Source organism: Cotesia typhae, unplaced genomic scaffold (assembly GCF_013202065.1).
Source record: "Cotesia typhae breed Kobodo isofemale line unplaced genomic scaffold, CoteBio_Ctyphae contig_123, whole genome shotgun sequence".
NCBI lineage: Eukaryota > Metazoa > Arthropoda > Insecta > Hymenoptera > Braconidae > Cotesia > Cotesia typhae.
The window spans coordinates 522,614-543,711 of NW_027423715.1; the positions used below are offsets into that span (position 1 = coordinate 522,614).

Consider the following 21,098-nt stretch of genomic DNA (forward strand, 5'->3'; position numbering starts at 1 on the left):
CGTGCCTAAAAGTTTTGGTCAAAGTGGTGGAATAAAAATACATACAAGCACCGGGTAGGGTAATCAAAGCAAATCCAAGTCTGTTTATCGGTACCGGAACTCGAGTCAAAGGTCACTGGGTAACTGGTGGCAAGCATTTGCAGTTACAAGTGATAAACCATCGGTCTGTTAGGGTGAACAAACCTAACCATCTTTTCGGGGATGAAACCCAGTGTTCGAGTCTGCTCAAGTGTCTTGTGAATTAACTTCTGTTCGGATACTCCCGATTATGTTGGGAGGGTCATGGTATCCGAGGAAGGTCTCCTATCATTTACACCCTCGGTTGTCTTGATGGTTTTAGCGACCCTCTGGATAACAACACCAACACCAACAACTTAAAATCTGGACAAGATATTTTACTGTTGGGGATGTTGATGTTAATGTTGATGATGATGATGATGATGATGATGATAACGGTAGTAATGGTAGGAGCAACTCGAGGAGCTGTAACTAAGTGGGATGATATAGAGAAACACGTCGGGTGATGAAGAATAATTGGGTGAATATTCATTAAACTGAATGGAGGATACTTATGAGATAACAAGCCAACAAAATAATATTATTAGAAAAATAAATATTATAATGATTAAAAATTTTAACAGAAACATATTAGTGTATATATCGTTATCATTTGAGTTGTTTTGTTATAACTATTATGATAATTAATAAATATTATGCTCATCCGATGACTGTGACTAGTTAGCGCGGAATCGAACAGTATCACCCGCCATATTTTAAGTAATTATATTATGATAATAGAGGTAAAATATAAAATATTAATGTTAAATGTTAAATGTTAGATAGACAACTGTTAATCGGTGAGGATTAGCTTTGTGTTAAAGTGTGTGGCTCGCCAGCTGATGTCGGGATCGTTAAGCGGGCGGCAAGCACCAACTGAGCCACCGGGTCACGATGATCGTGTGTCTAATGACTCCGTGAATCACCATGAGCAGATCTGACTGCCAGGGGAGTTCAGAACCACCAAGAATGCGAGCATTAATACCAACACTGACACCAATAATTGTCTTTTTAGTGATGACCATGATAATGATGATGATGATGACACTAGTGACGACAATGACAATCCCGGTGGTGAAAACGGTTAAGCAGGGGTCAAACGGATGGATGACGACGAGCCAATGACATCTCGACGAGCCGGGGGGGAGGGCAGAGCTCCTCCAAGTCCCTCGAGCAGCGGGTCCGAGGACAACGGGTTTTCAACCCGCCCGAGAGTAGTCGGTGTTTATGTTAAGAATCTGAGCCGCCAGGAGCTCGACACCTTCGTCCAGGAGGACATCTACGGGGTCACTCCGACGACTTCTCGCGGCAAGGAGGAGGCTCCTCCAGTTTCTCAGTCTCAGTCCCAGTCTTCGTCCTCCTCGACCTCGCCTTCCTCGACGACCTACTCGATTTCCACGAGGACTTCGCTGTCAGGCAGGAGGGACAGAGCTCCCGGCTCCTCCAGGGACCTGAGGCGTCGGAGGCAGGAGGAGGGAAGGCCACGCAGGACTCCCGAACCTGGTGATGACCCCCGGAGAACGGAGCCCGAGCCCGAGATGGAGAAAGACACCAATCCGGGGAGGTCCTCCAGGAACAGCAACGAGGACAAGAACTCGGAGGACGACTCCTCGAGGCTCTCCCCCAGCGGGTACGAGGTCTTCGACCAGGAGGACTCCTCCGAGAGGACCATTCGTCAATACGCCGATGACTCCGAGCCGGAAGTAGTCCTGGAGGTTGACGACAGGGAGCGGGGGAGAGGCTCCAGGGAGGGCCAGGAGATCGCCCAGTTCGAGGAGATGTTCCCCAGGTGCTTCGCCAGGAGCCAGACTCAGACCACCGAGGAGACTCGGGAGGAGGACAAGGAGGTCAGGGTCACCTCCAGGTTCCGGTCCCAAGACAGCATGAGACTGAGACCGCCTTTGGTCGGGACCGCGGGCACCTCCGCGGACTCCGGGACCGGGGACTCGGCCAGCGCGGAGATCCAGGTCGAGGCTCTGGGGAGCTTAACGCAGACCCCCGGGGACGTCGGGGACAATGAGGAAGAGGATAATGAGGACGAGTACGATAATTTGAAGCGCGAGTATGACAATACGCCTGGTGAGGAGCAGGGCCAGGGTGGAATCAGTGGTGGTGCTGGTGCTGGTGGTTTTTGTGGTAGTGCAAGTGGTGCTGGTGCCAGTGGGTTCGGGTACAGTGGCCCCAGGTTTGGGAAGCAAACTGTTAAACCCTTCACCAAAGAAAGCCTCGACAGACTCGAGAGCAGGACTGTTCAGCTGGTCAGGGAGTACGGGTTCCAGCCGAAGAGGAAAACTTCGGTAGAGGACGGCGCCGTGCTTCCTCATAAGTTCGAGCCTTTTCCGTCCGGGCTTTACGGCAGGCCGCTTGAGGAGATTGATAATTTTATCTACGATGAGGTGAGATATTTTTTTTTTATGGTGATGCTTTTATTTAGGTCGGGTGATACTTATTGTGTTTGTGAGGTGCAAGGGGAGAAGGGTGGATTGATTTTTCGGGGTCTACGGTTTGCAAGTTGGAAGGTGCGGTTGTGGTTTGAATTTTGCGGGGATGGTGAATTTGGATAGTCAAATACACATGTTCATATTGTCGAAAGGGTGTTCTATAATTGTTCGGGGATTTTTTTAAAAAAACTTGGGAAATTTTTTTAGGCTTGGAAAAAATTTATTTGAATTACTAAAAGAGGATTGTGTGAAAAAATTTAAGTTTTGAAGAAACATGTTGGTTAAATAATACATAAATAAAAGTGAATTAAAATGGAGTAATATTGAAGGAAGGAATAAATGAGTACAGGCTAAATCAAAAGTCTTAAATTTAAGGAAATTTTCTTTTCCTTTGAAATATCTTTTGTAAAGCAGAAGAGTGAATTCTTAAATAATTATTTTCAGAAAAATTTTTTTTTCATATTCATGGATCAAGTTAAAAAATAAATTAGTACACCCTTTTAGCTTTAAATAACAAATTTTTTTCATTTCTAAAGTCAAAAGTGCGTATAATTTGGAAAATATGCCCTTTTGTAGCTTCAGAAATTTATTTTTCTTTTCTTAAACTTGGAATATATATCTACTACTCGATTAGCAAGGGAGAAAAGGTCTTTTTAATTCATAAAGTCAAAAGGGCGCATAAATTTATATACACCCTTATAGTATGTGGAACGCGACTTAGTTTTTTTTTTTTAATTTTTTAATGTAAATTGTTGTTATAATGTGAGGAAAATTGTCGGATGGCTGCAATTTTCAGGCTCATATTTTTTCAGCAATGCAATTAGAGGCGAGTATTTAAAAAAAGCGGTGTTTTTCTAGTAAAATTTATTAGTAGAGTTAGTTATTATTTTAATGAGTAATTTTGAGTGTGTAAATTTATTTGAATAATTTCATAAAGCAGAAAGTTGGCATGAAAAAAATTATTTAAGTTCTTTTCTACGGTAGAAATGTTAAATTTTAATAAAGTAACTTTATTTTAACTTGAAATTATTTTTAAAAAATGTTTCAGCGTGTAAGTAAACAGTAATTTGTTATATTAGTCTGTTCAAATAAAAAAATAAAAAAAAAAAACTTTATGAAAAGAGTTTTAAAATTTTAAAATAAATCAAGAGAAAAGTTTCAAAATATATCATTTCATCTAGACTAAATAAAAATTATATTCACTACAATAAATAACGACAAAGCCTTCTAACTGCAGTGTGCTCAGAATCGTGGAACAAAAATTAATGAAATAAATGAAAGCCCTTGTAAAAAAGCCCGTAAGCTTTATCGCGAGTGAAAAATGTGTACTGAAAAGTGGTTAAGCTCCTTAGGAACTTAAAATTGTATATATAAATAAAAAGATAACAAGTGTCTCATAAAATGTGTAAGCGATGAAGCGTCTAATCAAGTAACTTAGAAGTTCTCCAGAAACAGGCGCTTAATTCGTTTTCTTTAAAAATAAAACTAAAGCTGCTCATTTCTCTATAACACCACGCGAAGATTGCTCAATTTTTCATCCACGACTCCATTGTCCGTCGCGGGTTTTTCATATTTTTCACCATTAGCAACTGCTACCAACAAAAGAAAAGAGATAAAAAAATAATAATGAAACCCTTTTGCTACCGAAGAGAATAGAGTGGAAATAGCGGTATCATTTAACGAGTATCCAGATTCTTCACTCCAATATCATTGTCCCAATTTCGACGATCTACGATCCGAGATTCACGATATTCATTTCATGCAAACAGTAATGATGCATTAAGCTACCAGTGTTATTTTCATTTGATCTCTTCATTTATCTAGATTTAATATTGCGTTTAACTCGCTTTTCTCTCTGAATAAATTCATAGATATATACATATATATTTATATATACGTGCGAATTAAGAGTATCATATTTTGCGCTTTAAATTTTCTGCAGTGAGCCCATTCCAAGCGCTGCAGTTAAGATCCATTGCAGCATTTATACGCGAACAGAAAAGTCGACTTTTAGCGGCTGGATCGAGAAAAAAAAAAACTATACACATATATTTTACAGTACAGGCGTTATATAGCCTATTGAAGAAATCGCGTCGGAAACGCGTGTGAAAAGACTCAGTAGCTGTGGATTTTCATACTTTTAGCTATATATATATATATGCATTGAGATGAATAAGTGAAGCGAACATATTTGAATTCTGCATTCATGTATCGCCAGGCCAATAATACATCCAATGGTTTACTTCTGTGTACATATGTGTCAGATATAGATGCATAAATGTATAAATAAAATCCTAGCACCTTGACTCTGGCCACGGGCACCATTTTATTAACGCGAGTCACGAATGATCGTCCATTTTGCGAAAATTACGATACTAGTTCCCGGTTAAATGATCTCCCGGTATCTACCACTAAGGCGATTAGATTAGATTATATTTTATAAATTATTTCTCGATTTGGTTTTTACAGATTGGCTACTGCGGCTTCTTTAATAAAAGGGTATCAATAGATTTTTTTGTGGATAATAAATGTATGCGTCAAAGGTGTGCGGTTTTATCAAATTGCTGACAATATAATATGTGAAATAAATCTGATATTTCATTCCGCAATAAATCCGCGATGTTTCTACTCGAATGAGAGTGTCATAGATGTTTTATATTGGTATTTAGGGTGAATGTGTGTAGGTGTGTGGGTGTGCAGTCGAAATGGCGAGAAAATGTTAGCGGAAATATGTCACTTCCCATTTGGTAAATTGTATATATTTTTTTTAAATAGCAAATTGACTGTTTGGCAATTACTTATTTATTTTTTATTTTTTTTTTTTTTTTTAGATAATAATAATCATTTTTGACATTATAATTATTTATTATTAAAGCTTTTTCAATATTTTTACTTGACGTTATTTTTATTGAAAATTATAATTACAACGTTTTAGCAACAATTTTTTCCAGTTTGGTGATTTTTGTTGAATTATTAATTCAAATTGTAATGTAGATTTATTGAAAAAATTTTTTTAAGTTGTTCTTAGATTTTTTAGTAAATTTACATTGTAACTTCCATCGTTTATTTGATAAAAATCATTAAAATGGTAAAACTGTTGCTTAAACATTGTTATTAAAAGTTTAATGAAAAATAAAGGTTGAAAAAGGTTTTAATATTAAAAAATTAATATTTAATTATCAATTTTTACTATTAGTCGTAATGAAGTTTTTTTTTTATTAGATTTATGAAAGCCCATCAATACTTAAAAAATGAATTATCGTAGTATTGAAAATTTATTAAAAACAAAGAATGACTTCAAATAAAAACAGGGCTTTGGACGCTACCCGGGAATTGAACCCGGATCCCCCTGATTAAGCGTTAGGAGCTCTACTATTTAACCTACCGGAACTTAACATAATTTGGTGTGAAATTACGTAGAAAATAATAATAATAATAATAATAATAATAATAATAATAATAATAATAATAATAATATTCAGGAGATATTCCCCAGGTTGTTGAGAATGACAGTTGCAAAATTTATTGGAACATGCCATTTGCAACAACCCGGCGGATAGATCACAACAAACCTGATATTGTGCTCTTCGACAAGGCCACTCGTGACATTTATGTCATTGAGTTCTCGGCCCCGGCTGAATACAACATCTCAGCCAAAGAAGAGCACAAAAGACAAATATATCAGGATCTCCTGTTTGAAATTGGCAAACTTTACCCAGGTTACCGTGTCAAGCTTGTCGTCCTGATTGTTGGCGTCCTAGGAGGGATGAAACAGTCTTTTGTATCCTCACTTGCCAAAGTTCCAGCTTGCTCATCAAAAGCTGAGTTCTTGGCAGTTAGGATGCAGAAGGCTGTTTTACTTGGTTCTCTCCGTCTCTTAAGGGAAATGACTTTGGCCTGCTGTGATCACTAACCGCCTTGTTGTGCGGAGTGGTCCAGCAGTAACGGATGGAGCTCAGGCTGGGCCCTCGGAGAGTCGGACTCCGGGGAAAACCCCCCTGAGCAATTAATAACAAATAATAATAATAATAACTAGCAACCTTGCAGTCACTATGTGACTGCTGTGAATTGTAAAATTGCACTGTACTTTTTTAACTATTGATGTTTTTAAAGATATAAGCTCATCCCGATATTACATTCATCAAGAGCTTTCATTTGAGTACCCACATGCATTTTGATATATTTTTCATATATACATACATAGTAGGGTGGGTCAAAAAAATCGAATAATTTATTTTTGACTTTATACTCTGAAAAATAGGTTCGTAGACACCTAAAAAGAATTCTCTCCAAGTATAAGCTCTTAATTATAACGGGAAGGTCCTCCGCTTTGCGGGTTTCTATTTTTTTCGAATAATCAGATAAAAAAATTTATATCTCGCTTCCAACTGCTTGGAAAAATATTCCGTGGCATAGATTTTGTGAGAAATTGAATGCTTTACAAAAAGGTCTCTTATGACTTTTTCAAAAACTCAACCGATTAAAAGATATTCATAGTTGAAGTTTGGCTATTTTAAGGAAAATATTCGTTTTTATTATGAATTTTATAAGTCGATGAAAAAAATTATTTCGGATTGCGGAACTCCTGATTTTGTAGGAAATTTACTGCTCTACAAAAATGGTCTCTTATGATTTTTGATTAAGTGAAGCCGTTACGAGATATTCATCGTCAAACATTAACGAATATCAATATTTCCAGTTTTTGATCAATAATTCGATAAATTTTAATTTAAACTATGAGTTTCAGGAAAATTTACATAAATTTGAGTTTCGATCGATAAAGAAATGTTATAAACAATTTTTTTAATATTGTTTTCAGTCTTGAGCTTGTTTGATTGCATTAAAACAAGAAATTAGAGCATTTTTTTCGACATATAGCCAATGATTAGTTTAATTTGAAGTGAATGACATATTTCTTTGTCAAATTTAATATGAAAAGTATTGAATCAAGTGAGAAACAACCAGTATTTAACTTTTTTATAGATAAATTTTTTATTGAATTATCAATTGCAATATAATTGTCTATATTTTTAACATAACAGTACGCTATTACTATAAATAATTTCTTTTATTACAATTTGGGAATGTTTTTTGATGTTCTTTGACAACTTGCAATAAGTACTGGAATTGTTCTTCATTTTTGTCAAGCATTGATTATATTCACTGACTAATGCAACAGCTCGCTCTGCTGAATCATTGACAACTTTTAGTTGTTGAAAGTATTCTTTATTTTCGAGATAACTCTCATTAGTAGGCCATAATTCAACATCGACATCAAGAAAGTCATACGGTAGATCGAAGATTTTGAAAAGATTTAATGACTTTTTAGACACAAAGTCACTCAGAGTTCTCTGCGCCAATGAATTCAAATCTTTTTAGCAATTACAAATCTTTTAGCTTTAGAATCTGTACCTTCACGAGTATTAACAGCTTCAACAATACTTTTTTTACTTCTAATGGAACGCCATCGTCAAACAGTGATAAAATGGCAAGTTCATCGCTCAAATACCATAAGTGCGAAATCATTTTTTCACACGTAGCTGAAGAAATCAAAGGATTGATATGTTTGTACTCCAATAAATTTTTCATAAACTGCAAGTCATGATAAGCAGCAGTTGTTGCAGAAGTTGATGAAAACCAAGCTTTTAAATACAATGTGACTATAAAAATACAGAAATGACGAAGACCATGCAATTCTTTCTGAGAGAGTTTGAATTCATCTCTGAATAGATACATTTTCAAACTATAAATGGCCTTAGCCATCCATCTAGCATGATGAACAGCACCAGGACGTTTGAAAGAAATCTTTTCTTGAGGCATTTCTCCAAGGAAAATCAATGATAATTCCAATAATTCTTTATCTAAGTTATTATAACATTTCTTTATCGATCGAAACTCAAATTTATGTAAATTTTCCTGAAACTCATAGTTTAAATTAAAATTTATCGAATTATTGATCAAAAACTGGAAATATTGATATTCGTTAATGTTTGACGATGAATATCTCGTAACGGCTTCACTTAATCAAAAAATCATAAGAGACCATTTTTGTAGAGCAGTAAATTTCCTACAAAATCATGAGTTCCGCAATCCGAAATAATTTTTTTCATCGACTTATAAAATTCATAATAAAAACGAATATTTTCCTTAAAATAGCCAAACTTCAACTATGAATATCTTTTAATCGGTTGAGTTTTTGAAAAAGTCATAAGAGACCTTTTTGTAAAGCATTCAATTTCTCACAAAATCTATGCCACGGAATATTTTTCCAAGCAGTTGGAAGCGAGATATAAATTTTTTTATCTGATTATTCGAAAAAAATAGAAACCCGCAAAGCGGAGGACCTTCCCGTTATAATTAAGAGCTTATACTTGGAGAGAATTCTTTTTAGGTGTCTACGAACCTATTTTTCAGAGTATAAAATCAAAAATAAATTATTCGATTTTTTTGACCCACCCTAATACATAGATATATGTATATCTAAAATATATAAATATATGAAAAATTGATGTGGGTACTCAAATGAAAGGTCTTGATGAGTGTAAAGTCGGGATGAGCTTATATCTTTAAAAATGTCAATAGTTCACGAGATACAAGGTCATTTCTTAATTATCTGTCTAGAGATTCTATCTTGATTTTCGGTGAATTAATATTGTAATTTTTATTAATCTCACCCAATGATAAAACGGTCCATCTCGAATGGTTGTGATCGATATCAATTGTTGGCTTAAAAATTAGACTTATAATTAATTCAATATTTTCATAAAAAAAACAATAATAATAATGTTTGGTTGATCAATTAATGGCTATTGACTACCACAAAATTCATATGTACATAAATGGGCAATAGAGTGTACTTTCATAAAGAGTATTGATTATCTCAAGTACCGTTTTATACTGGGGTAAATTTTTTACTATCATCAATTTTCCCGCATGTGAAGATACCAGCCAAATAAAATTACTAATGTAAGTGTGTATGCTCTGTAGTGAACATCACACACTACATACTACAAAATAGCGTATGTTGGAACTTACAGTCTGTATAAATAACTATAAGATATAATGCTGGAGAAACAAATACCGTGACTTAACTTTTCCTTGCCAACACTCATCCACTTTACCGGTATCTATATCGTTTGTTCAGTATGTTTTACCGTTATGAAATTTTAAATTCTACAAGTCTGCTTATAGATTGGCTACCACCCATAAAACATTTGCGATATATTGTTATTACTTATCGCTTTTTTATTTTTACTTTTATTCACCTCAATTTTTATCTGTCCGTCTACTTTTTATTTGAAAAAGTATTTCAAATTTCTTCAGAAAAATTAGTAACTTTTATTATTACTGTCGAAAACACTCAACTATTATCTTTGAAATATTAATAATATATAATAATTAATAATCTTTAATAATTACATAACTAACATAGTACAGAAATTTTGTGACCCGACATTGAGTGGAACAAAAACTTTGTCGATTTACAAGTTATTTTTTGTCGATTCATCCGCCCGAAAAAAGTGAGTTTCTCAGGAAATCGATGGAAGAACTCACGGCAAATTAAACGATAAATTATATTTTCTAGTGAGTCGGCAAAAAATTGAAACTAGAATAAAACTTCAAGATGAAGAATTTCTCTAACAAAATTTACAGCAACTGTTAACTCTATGTTATTTATTTTCAAATAGTTTAACAAAATTTATGTCTGAATCTGACCTCACGATGTAAATAACGGATGATTGAAATAATATTAATATGGCTATTAATTATGTACAAAATGTTTCTGACACTTTTAGAATTTCCGAAATGTTTTGTGGTTTTGAAATTTTATGAAAGCATGTCAACTTGTTTTAAAATTTTAGTTTAATGTTTTTGAAGCTTGAAAAATTTCTTTTAATTAATTTATAATTATAATAATAATAATAATAACGGTAATTATTTACAACATGGGCTCAACCAATGTTAGCCCGTGTTAAATTTTTTTTTATCAAATAATAATAATAATAATAATAATAATAATAATAATAATAATCAATATGAATCGGAGCATGCACCCCAATTCATCAGTCGCCAGATTATATCTCCCCCGATCCATCGGTGGGAGAGGTTTGCAGAGTTTGGAGCGGCTTCACGACCGTTTGGTCCTGGGTTTAACACACGAAGTTGTCAATTTCACTGCAGACGAGGATGATTTTCTTATGCAAATTGTACATAAACATGAAAATGAACATAAGGGGTTATTCTTGTATAAGGCAGCAATATATGCGGCAAGAACCCTTGGTCTTGGAGAAATAAACGCTCTTATAGAACTCCGAAAGGAGGAATTTAAGAGCGTCATCAGGAACACCGAGGAAAAACTACTCCTTGGCGAACTGATGGACAAGTCCATGCACAGCGTGTTCTTTAAACACGTGCGTGATCATGGCTTGTCCATCCAGCTGACGTTTTCCTTCTTAAAGTCAGCTGGCCTGATGTCCGAGACTGAAGGGTTCATATTTGCTTGCCAAGATGGTGTCATTAACACTCTTGAGTACCGTAGCAAGGTGCTCCAGGTGCAGTCATAATAAATGTCCTACCCAATTTATTATTATTATTATTATTATTATTATTATTATTTTGTTATTAAATGCTCAGGGGGGTTATCCCCGGAGTCCGATTCTCCGAGGGCCCAGCCTGAGCTCCATCCGTTACTGCTGGACCACTCCGCACAACAAGGCGGTTAGTGATCACAGCAGGCCAAAGTCATTTCCCTTAAGAGACGGAGAGAACCAAGTAAAACAGCCTTCTGCATCCTAACTGCCAAGAACTCAGCTTTTGATGAGCAAGCTGGAACTTTGGCAAGTGAGGATACAAAAGACTGTTTCATCCCTCCTAGGACGCCAACAATCAGGACGACAAGCTTGACACGGTAACCTGGGTAAAGTTTGCCAATTTCAAACAGGAGATCCTGATATATTTGTCTTTTGTGCTCTTCTTTGGCTGAGATGTTGTATTCAGCCGGGGCCGAGAACTCAATGACATAAATGTCACGAGTGGCCTTGTCGAAGAGCACAATATCAGGTTTGTTGTGATCTATCCGCCGGGTTGTTGCAAATGGCATGTTCCAATAAATTTTGCAACTGTCATTCTCAACAACCTGGGGAATATCTCCTGGCAAATAAGGCAGCACTGGTGTCACGTCAATACCGTAGCAATGACGAAGATAGTAGTACAGTACTCTCAGGGCAGCATTGTGACGCTGGATATATGCACCTCTCGCCAGCACTGGACATGCCGACAAAAGGTGCATAAGCGTCTCCGGATGTTGTCTACACCTCCTACAGGACGTGTCCGGAAGCTGCACCTGGAGCACCTTGCTACGGTACTCAAGAGTGTTAATGACACCATCTTGGCAGGCAAATATGAACCCTTCAGTCTCGGACATCAGGCCCGCTGACTTTAAGAAGGAAAACGTCAGCTGGATGGACAAGCCATGATCACGCACGTGTTTAAAGAACACGCTGTGCATGGACTTGTCCATCAGTTCGCCAAGGAGTAGTTTTTCCTCGGTGTTCCTGATGACGCTCTTAAATTCCTCCTTTCGGAGTTCTATAAGAGCGTTTATTTCTCCAAGACCAAGGGTTCTTGCCGCATATATTGCTGCCTTATACAAGAATAACCCCTTATGTTCATTTTCATGTTTATGTACAATTTGCATAAGAAAGTCATCCTCGTCTGCAGTGAAATTGACAACTTCGTGAGTTAAACCCAGGACCAAACGGTCGTGAAGCCGCTCCAAACTCTGCAAACCTCTCCCACCGATGGACCGGGAGAGGTATAATCTGGCGACTGATGAATTGGGGTGTATGCTCCGATTCATATTAATGATCTTACGGGTTTTGATGTCGAGATCTCGTAAATCCTTTCGGGTCCATTTCAGGACACCGAAAGAGTATAGTAAGACTGGGACAGCGAGCATGTTATTATTATTATTATTATTATTATTATTATTATTATTATTATTATTATTATTATTATTATTATTATTATTATTATTATTATTATTATTATTATTATTATTATTATTATTATTATTATTATTATTATTATTATCATATGATGTACATAATAACCAAAATTGATGGTGATGTTGAATAGCAAATATGTGTACCATCAGGAAGTAAAATCGTGCGTGTTACCGCAGTGCGTCTACCTCCGCATTTACAGTAGCAGTGACACATTAGTTTACTCGCGGGATTATAATACACATCGAAAACACGTAACCCGGCAAAGGTCACCAGTAGTTCACTATTCCCGTATTCTCTCTCTTTCTCCCCCAACCTATCTCTAAAAAAAAAAAAAAAAAAAAAAAAACTTCTCTCACCCTTTCATTTCTTGATTCCGCGGAAACTTATTTCACACGTTTACATTAAGCTCGAGACGACACTCGGCAAACATCGTAGATAAAAGCTCCTCTGAATATTTAACCGAGTCCGTGGCCTGCTTTTTTCATCACTATCAAAGTTCGCACAATTTAAAACTACCTCGGTTGAATAAATAAAATAACTTGATACAAAAGAAATGAAAAGTAAAATCTAAAATAATAACCTTAATATAATAATAAAATAAATAATCGAGAAATATAAATTTTATATTTAATATTATATATTATATCGAATAAAGTAATAAGTACTTGTTGACTGTCCATTGAATCAGATTGTCCTTGTTGCCTTTGAGACGGGAATAGTGAATCCCCAAGTGGGTCAGGTTGCGCGGGCGTAATACAACTTTGCTTGCTGCCGATTGAGACATTTTCTCTGGGTCTGCCCCTAGCACACATCTTCACATCTTATAGCTGGATGTGTAACTGTGTGCTGGGAAGTGTAAGAGCAATAGCAATAGCAATAGCAAGTATAGGCTCTGTTTCAGCTGCCGCTGATTGGAATTGATCTGTTACTTGAAAACAAGTTAGAGAATGTAAAAGGGGACAGAGAACGCGGAGCTCACAAAGCTCGATGATGACCCAATAATGCTCGACACACTTTCCGGAGCGTTCGTGCGAGCACCAGGTGATGGATAGCTCGGAAAAGTTTTATATGTGGGACGTTATACTGCCTGGTGTATGTGTAATGCACAATGTTTATATTAATGCTGATAGTAGTATTAATATTAATATTAATATTAATATTAATATTAATACTAATACTAATACTAATACTACTAGCATGACTTTAAATATGTACATTAGATTTGAAATTAATGTCGGTGTACTATTACTACACTATGCATGTATGTGTACTTGCTCATGTCGTGCACACTAACTTGATACAAATGGACTTTTAAAGCCCGTATCGATTAATTGATCTGTTAAAAGATTTACCCAATTTCCTGGTGCCAATTGAACTCGCTATATTACTGTCTATTTACTCACGAAACAAGTCGAAGATTAATATACCAGTTGATTTATCTCCGAGTACGGGATATTAAGTGTTGACCTCCTGTCGGGGACCAGGTCACCCCAATATGCTTTTTGGATTAATTTTTTTTACCTTTCGTTTATGACTTGTCATCTATGATGCATCAACCTTTTAATTCCGGGAAAACTAACACTTTATCTGAGCTCAGAAAAATTTTTATCGACAATTATTTATTAATTCATTTTTGATACTGAAATAAAAATTCACTCAAAATTATTATTAAGTATATAATTGTATAAAAAAAAAATGTTTTATAATAAACGAAAAATAAAAAAAGTAGTTTCATATTTTTTTTTTTAATGTAATAATTTTTCAGTCAAAAATTTTCAGAATAAAAATAAATTATTTAATATTTTATCTGGGGGACTTTATAAAAAAAATTATATATGTCCTAATATGGCCAATTTTCTTATCAGAACGTCAAAAAATTTTTTCACAGAAGATATATAAGTTTTGACTTAATTACATTCTAATTTAGATTATGTATTAAAACGTTAAAAAATTTTTAAATATTAAAATTTAAATTATAAAATTTAGTTGTAAAAAAAATGTAAAAAAAATATTAATGTATAAATTATTTAATTATGATACAGGTAATTTGTTTAATTTAGGCCGTCGTCGTTTGGACCAATGAAAGAATTTTTAAGATTTTGAATTAAAAATAAAAAAAAAAAAAATTTCCAATTCTTAACAATTAAATTCAGGTAATTTTTTTACTTGCAAAGTAATTTTAATTTAATTTGCCGAATTAGAATTCGGAATTAGTTGATCGAATACCGATAAGTCTAATCTAGTGTATAAAATACCTATCCTGGGATAGAAAGTAAGGAAGTTATTTTCCCGTGACTCGTGACAGTGAGATGTGGATGTAGACGGAATGAATGTAGTGTACCGTGGGCACACAAGTATGGTATATTTAGTGGGCTGCGATAACAATATATATATTTGTGTGAATTATTGATGGGCGAAAAATAAAAACAAATTGGGGTAGAGGGCTAGAGCGTTGTGTTGTGGACTCTATGTAGTGCATATAGAGAAAGAGTGAAAAAGATGGGCGCTGGGGTTTTTTAATAATTTAAGGTGAAGAAGGTGCGCAGCAATCTTGAGCTCGGGACTAGACCTGCGTCTTCCAGGAGCTATTTTAGGAGGGGGTGGGAGATACGCTGCTTTTCAAATTGCTGTTGCTGCACGAGGTGGTAAGCCCGGTAGAGACTGAAACTCGGGTAAATCCACTGGATATCATGTACTTTTCATAGATTATTTACAACTCTGGACTACGCTGCTAACCTACTGTAGGATTACAATCTCTTGATTTTCTAGTCTTGGTTACCAGTTTTTACTATTTTGGGTCAATTGTTTCCAGGATTCGAATGAAGATTAATCATTAGTGTCAACGCGTTTTGATTATAAGATATTTTTTTTTCTTGAGTTTTATTATTGAAAATTTATTTTGAATTTTAATAATTTTAATAATAATAATAATAATTATTATTATTATTATTCTAGATTTTTCAGCTAATTGGCTATCCAGTTTAATACAACAATTTATTTTTCTTTAATTTTTTATTTTTTTCGTAATATTGTCAGATAATAAATAAATTATTATCATCATTATGATAAAGATAAAAAAATTATTAACCTTCCCATAAAAAAAAATTTTTTATAGTTGATAATTACCAAGTCATTGTTTACGATTATAAATTAAATATATTCATATATATTACAATTATATTATCGTTGAATGTAAATAACCATGGGCTAATAAAATAAAAATTTATTACTCCTATTATTTTTATTTTTATTAAAATCAGAATAAAAATAAAAAAAAATAGCAATAAATAAATAATAAAAAAAAAAAAAAATAATGACGAGAGTTTATGCAGCAGCAACACTTGGGTTTCTGAGGTCACGTCGCAAGCTCGCGCAAGGGAAAAATATCGATGTTTTATAGAGGCAAACACGAGTACGCGTGCGGACATGACGTCATGATATCGTGCCGCATCAAGCGGCATATACACTTTACTTTCGTAGCCATTCGCTCAGCTCAACTCGATTATACAGTACATACAACATTGCACATACAACGACTACACACTACACACTGTACACCAGAATTCAGCACACTGAGCATTAAGCACAGCGCATTATTATACGCCGGTGTCCTTGCACCTTTTTGATTTCTTTAGTTGTTTTTTTTTTTTTTTTTTTTTTTTTTTTTTTTTTCCTCAGTACATTAATGCATAAGGCATAAACTATTTAAACTTTCAATACCAACTTACCCCGACAATTATTTATATTTATGTTGTAGATTATAAATTATAAATAGTGACACTAATGCTATTACGGTAGAGGGTAGTAAACAGTTATAGTTAGCTCTGACTATTGTAATAAGCCGTGTTTGCAAACTTGTCACACAAATCGACAAGCTGCGCTAATAAAATACCACCCGTGCACACTTAAGATGAATAACACCTCAGCCTCACCCCGACGATTATGCAAATCGTCCCCCATTAGCTTACGAGAATTCTACCTAACCAGATAGAGCTTAAAGTTAATCAAGAACTCAGAAGGGAACTCCCTCTCCCTGAGACGGAGTTCCCTTCATCTCCATCTTGTCAACTGTTAACACCAACACACCAAGGTAAATGCTAACTAATTCCATCTCCGTTTCTCGCTTGCTTCTGATAAGTCAGCCAGCACGTGTCGATTCACGATTCGACAAATCGCTGCTAGCTAGTACTTCAACCAGTGCCTTAATGCTCATTGCTAATTGCAATCGTGATAAATTCGTTTATCAGAATTGTCATTGATTATTAAGTGGGCTTTTAAAGCACGTTTGTGCGACTAAAGGGTTGTCAGCATTATAAAAATACGATCTCCGAGCTTGATAATAATTCAGACGATAAATATTAATTATTTCTTACAGCGGGAAAATAAAATTATATTGCTATAGAAAGCTATAAAAATTTTTTTCATACGGAATTTGTTGGGGTAATATTTTTTTATGGTGAAAATTTATTCGTGGTGTAAATCATGAGTGTAATTTTACCGAAAATTTAAATTTTTTATGTTTTGTTATCATCAAATATCCTTTTTTTATGATAATGAATGATTTAGGAATTTGTGTAGACAAATTTATCAATGAACAAATGAACAAATTTTAACGCAAAAAAAAAAAAAAGAAAATTTTAATTAATATTCATCAAAAAGTAATTAATTTTTTTTTAATAAAAAAGAGAATTATTAATTTTCATAAAAATAATTACAGCTCGTAAATTGAAAATTGTAAAAATAATAAGTTTCATTAAATTAAATTAAAAAATTTTAGCCGCAATAAAAATTCAACAGTCGTTTTTAAAATTTTTTTTTAATTTAATTTCATATATGTAATTAAAATATTAATTTTTATTTAATTGCTCACTTTTCTGCTGGTGTCACGATTAATAACCTACATTTTGCAGTTATAAATATTCAATAGTCACTTCGTAGCTTTTTTATTTATATTAATAGTAGAAGAATTAATTATCATTTTTTTATGCACAGAAAAAAAAATTTACTTGAATTAAGTAAATAATTTTGAAGAATTTCATCTTCTTGATTTGAATAGAAAAATTTTTAAACTAAGAAATTTTTCTTGATTTAAGAATTTTTCTCTTGATTCAAGTTAATTTTTTTTTCAGTGTATTTATTATTCTTGAAATTATCTTGACTCAAATCTTATTACAGCAATAGTTATCATTTGGTGTACTTGAAAAACTACAGTCCGCTTTTAAAAATAATTATTTTTAAAATTCAACTCTTGCTTCAAGATATTTAATTTAGCTTTCTCAAAGTTAGGATAAAAATCAACAGCGATAGATTTTTTCGACATGAAAAAATACTCCAGTATAATATTAAAGTTTCTTAGAAGTTGGGTTACAATAAATTCAATTTCCAGAGGGCCATTAGTTCTAAATAGTTTGTTATCGAGTAGAGAAAGAGTGTAATTTTTTAGTCTGACAGGTGAAACTCAGCAAACTATTGTACGGGCGCTCTGAAAGCGCAAGTTAAAGAGGATGAATTAATCTGAAGGCTCTTTCGAAGAAACTCGCGGGTGGAATTCATCTATGTCTAAGTCACAGACGTGAACTCGGGTTATTTCTCGAGATGTTTTGCGGATAAATATTTAATTAGACGTCACTTTTTGGCTTTATCTTATTCTACATTCTGTTAAAAGTTTGTTCTGTTGTTTTCATTAATATTATTAAATTTTATTGCTCGACAAATAAAAGTTTATTTAAATTATTTTTTGGGGTTTGCCAAAACACTGAGCTTAGAAACTCCATAAATTCCCAGACAAACGCCGGAAGGCACTCACTTAATCATCAAAGGTTATAAACATTTACATCAACATGCATGAGTTTGCAACCTCTGGAATAACATTTCGTCCATCTTACGGTATTAAATTAACTAAATTTAATCTTCGACAAAAACCAAATTACGAAACATTGTTAACATTTCTAGTGATTCAATTTTCAAAAATTTTAAAACTAGAGAAAGAAAATATTTGTGTAACATTCTCAATAAATTTTTGTCGCTTTTATTTGAGAAGGTAGATATATTCATAGATAATATATAAGCATGCAAATGAAATTGCAAATAGTTCTACAAACCGATTATCCAATTGAATGCGAGATGTATTACGTGCCGTCGGTAGCTGTCCGCGATATCATGAATACCCCAATCAATTTAAGGTGATACTAGTCTACTATCATTTGCATTCTTAATTCTTTAATTTTTGAAGATATCAACAATATGATTTAATTAATATAGAAAGGGCGGGCAAAACGGGGTTCACTTTTACATGTAAAAGAGTTTAATTTAAAAAGTTCAATTTGCTTTTACAAATATAATTTTTAAAAATATGAGAGTAATTATTAACTATTAAGAAATATTCACTAAAAAATATTAACTAAAAAAAAATGTTTAAATCCTCCTATGTCTATCCGTGTACTACGCAAAAAGTTAATTAACGTTAATTTAATCCTATAAATAATATAATTTTGACTTGAACTGAAGCAAAAACTCTCAAAGGTAGAAATCAATGAATTAGAGAGGCAAAAAAGTACAAAGTTTTGTTCCCAAGTCTGACCGAAGGTAAACCAGGACTACTTTTAGCTTTCAGTGAAAGCGGGCGGTCAGATGAAATAATACGGCGATACAAACAGAGGAAGCTGATGCTGGTTGTGCTCAAAGTTGTACAGATGCAAGCTGAACATTGTGTTGAAGGCTGAAGCTCTGTTTTGTGACAAATATATATGTATCTGTGTTTGGTAGGTCTCTGTGTAAAGAGACCGCAGAAAAGGCGAACTGAAAATTTTTGCCGTGATTGCAGACTACAGAGGCACCGGAGTCGAGTAGACTGGCGACTTGCCAGCGTCGATAACATTTTGTGAATCTACATATGCTCCCGGTTTTATCTTGTGAACATCCGGTACATGTTTGCACTCGTGTATATCAACTACTACTCCCGTCGGTTTACTACAACTTTTACAGCGACTACTGCACTCGTAACACTCGTCAGCTTCCTGCTCTCTTAGATACCGATCTCAATGGACTTCTCTTATCCGAAGTTTATACTGCTTTTATTTTTATTTATTTATTTATCTGATTTACTGATGCTACAGATTTTTATTATTAACCCACTGCCGCATTGCTGCGTCAGCGTTTTTACTACCCGAGCTTTCAAGGAATTAATGTCAAGCTGTAATTAGTAAATGCCCGAACAGAATACAAAATTTATTATTTGTTTTTTATTTTAAACTTAAATTACTTTTATTTGGAGACATAAATTTTTGTTAAAAGTAGTGTCTTATTAACGTTTGTACTACTGAATCTTTAATATTAAACGTTTTTATGGTGCCGATTTAAATTCGCGTCGATAAAAATTTTTTAAGGGATAAAACAGACGAATATTTTTACTATAAAATAAAAAAATATTTGACTCGTTTAAAAATATTTTTTAACAAATAATTTAATTTTTTTTTTAAAAACCCTCAATACATTTCTTCAGTTCTTGATATGAAAGGCCCTTTGATTGTAAAATACAATTTTTCATAAAAAGTAAATGAAAAAAAAAATTTTGTTTGTTTTTACGGTTTTCGGGTTGACTGCTGGTAACTATTTTGCCGTATAAAAATCCTGAATAAAAAAAATAGGATTTTTTTGTGTTCAGTATATGATGAAAAAATACATCAAAGCGTGAACGAATAAAATGAAAAATTTTCTCTTATGAGTCTCTGATGGTATTTTTTACCAAAACTAGTTCTCATAGAAATGGCAAAAAATTTATTAAAAATTTTTTTGTAATCAAGTGATTTGATTTGATTGATAACGATAATTTAAACGATAAATTATCATCTCATGAATAATTCTTATAATTATTATTTATCTCGCAAATTATTAATATGTTTACAATATACAGAAATAACAATAATTATTATTTTTATTGTTATTATTACGACAATAATAAATTATATGTCCATCTTTTAATCTAAGTAAACATAAGTTCATCAATAACAAACTATAACCAACTATCGATTAATCTATTTGAACGCTACCCAATTTAACATCAAACACAATTATTTAGTAAACTGTCATCATTAATATTCCGAGGTCCGTAACCTAATTGAGCTAAAAAGATGTCGCGAATTATTAAAATTTTCATTGATATATTATACCACCCATAGTATGAAGTATGAAGTATGAAATATGAAGTATAACGGAATGATACAGTCATACACAAAATATAATCCATAAATCTAAAACGGGAGCTTGACAAATCAAAATTAACACGTCATTCATGTGGAACAATCAGCAAGTATTACCGTCCGTTAAAATATTATTGTTTGTATGGATATATATGTATTTTTTTTACATATACAAATACATAATACACGTATAGTTAAAACCCCCCGCCAGTAATACCCGGTAACATTTGGACTTGTTGCTCTTCTTGACTTTTTGCAACAGGTTCCACTCGAGAATTACGATTCATTCATGGTTAAACCACAAACAACCTTCTTGACATTATCATTGGCCTTCATCTAAATGGATAGTCCTTTATACATATATATATATATATATATATATATATATATATATA

The 21,098-nt window shown here is 33.6% G+C and overlaps 1 protein-coding gene across 2 annotated transcripts in view; it reads left to right on the top strand.

The window, feature by feature from the left end:
* Nucleotides 1-2,183: 2,183 nt before the first annotated feature.
* LOC141534488 (sodium channel protein 60E) overlaps nucleotides 2,184-21,098 on the top strand; it is a 59,446-nt gene continuing 40,531 nt past the window's right edge. Inside the window, exon 1 of one of the 2 annotated variants that reach the window (XM_074253873.1) lies at nucleotides 2,184-2,453. The gene's annotated coding sequence lies outside the window, so the exon portion shown is untranslated. The remainder of the gene's footprint in view (nucleotides 2,454-21,098) is intronic. The other variant, XM_074253866.1, reaches the window with a different exon arrangement.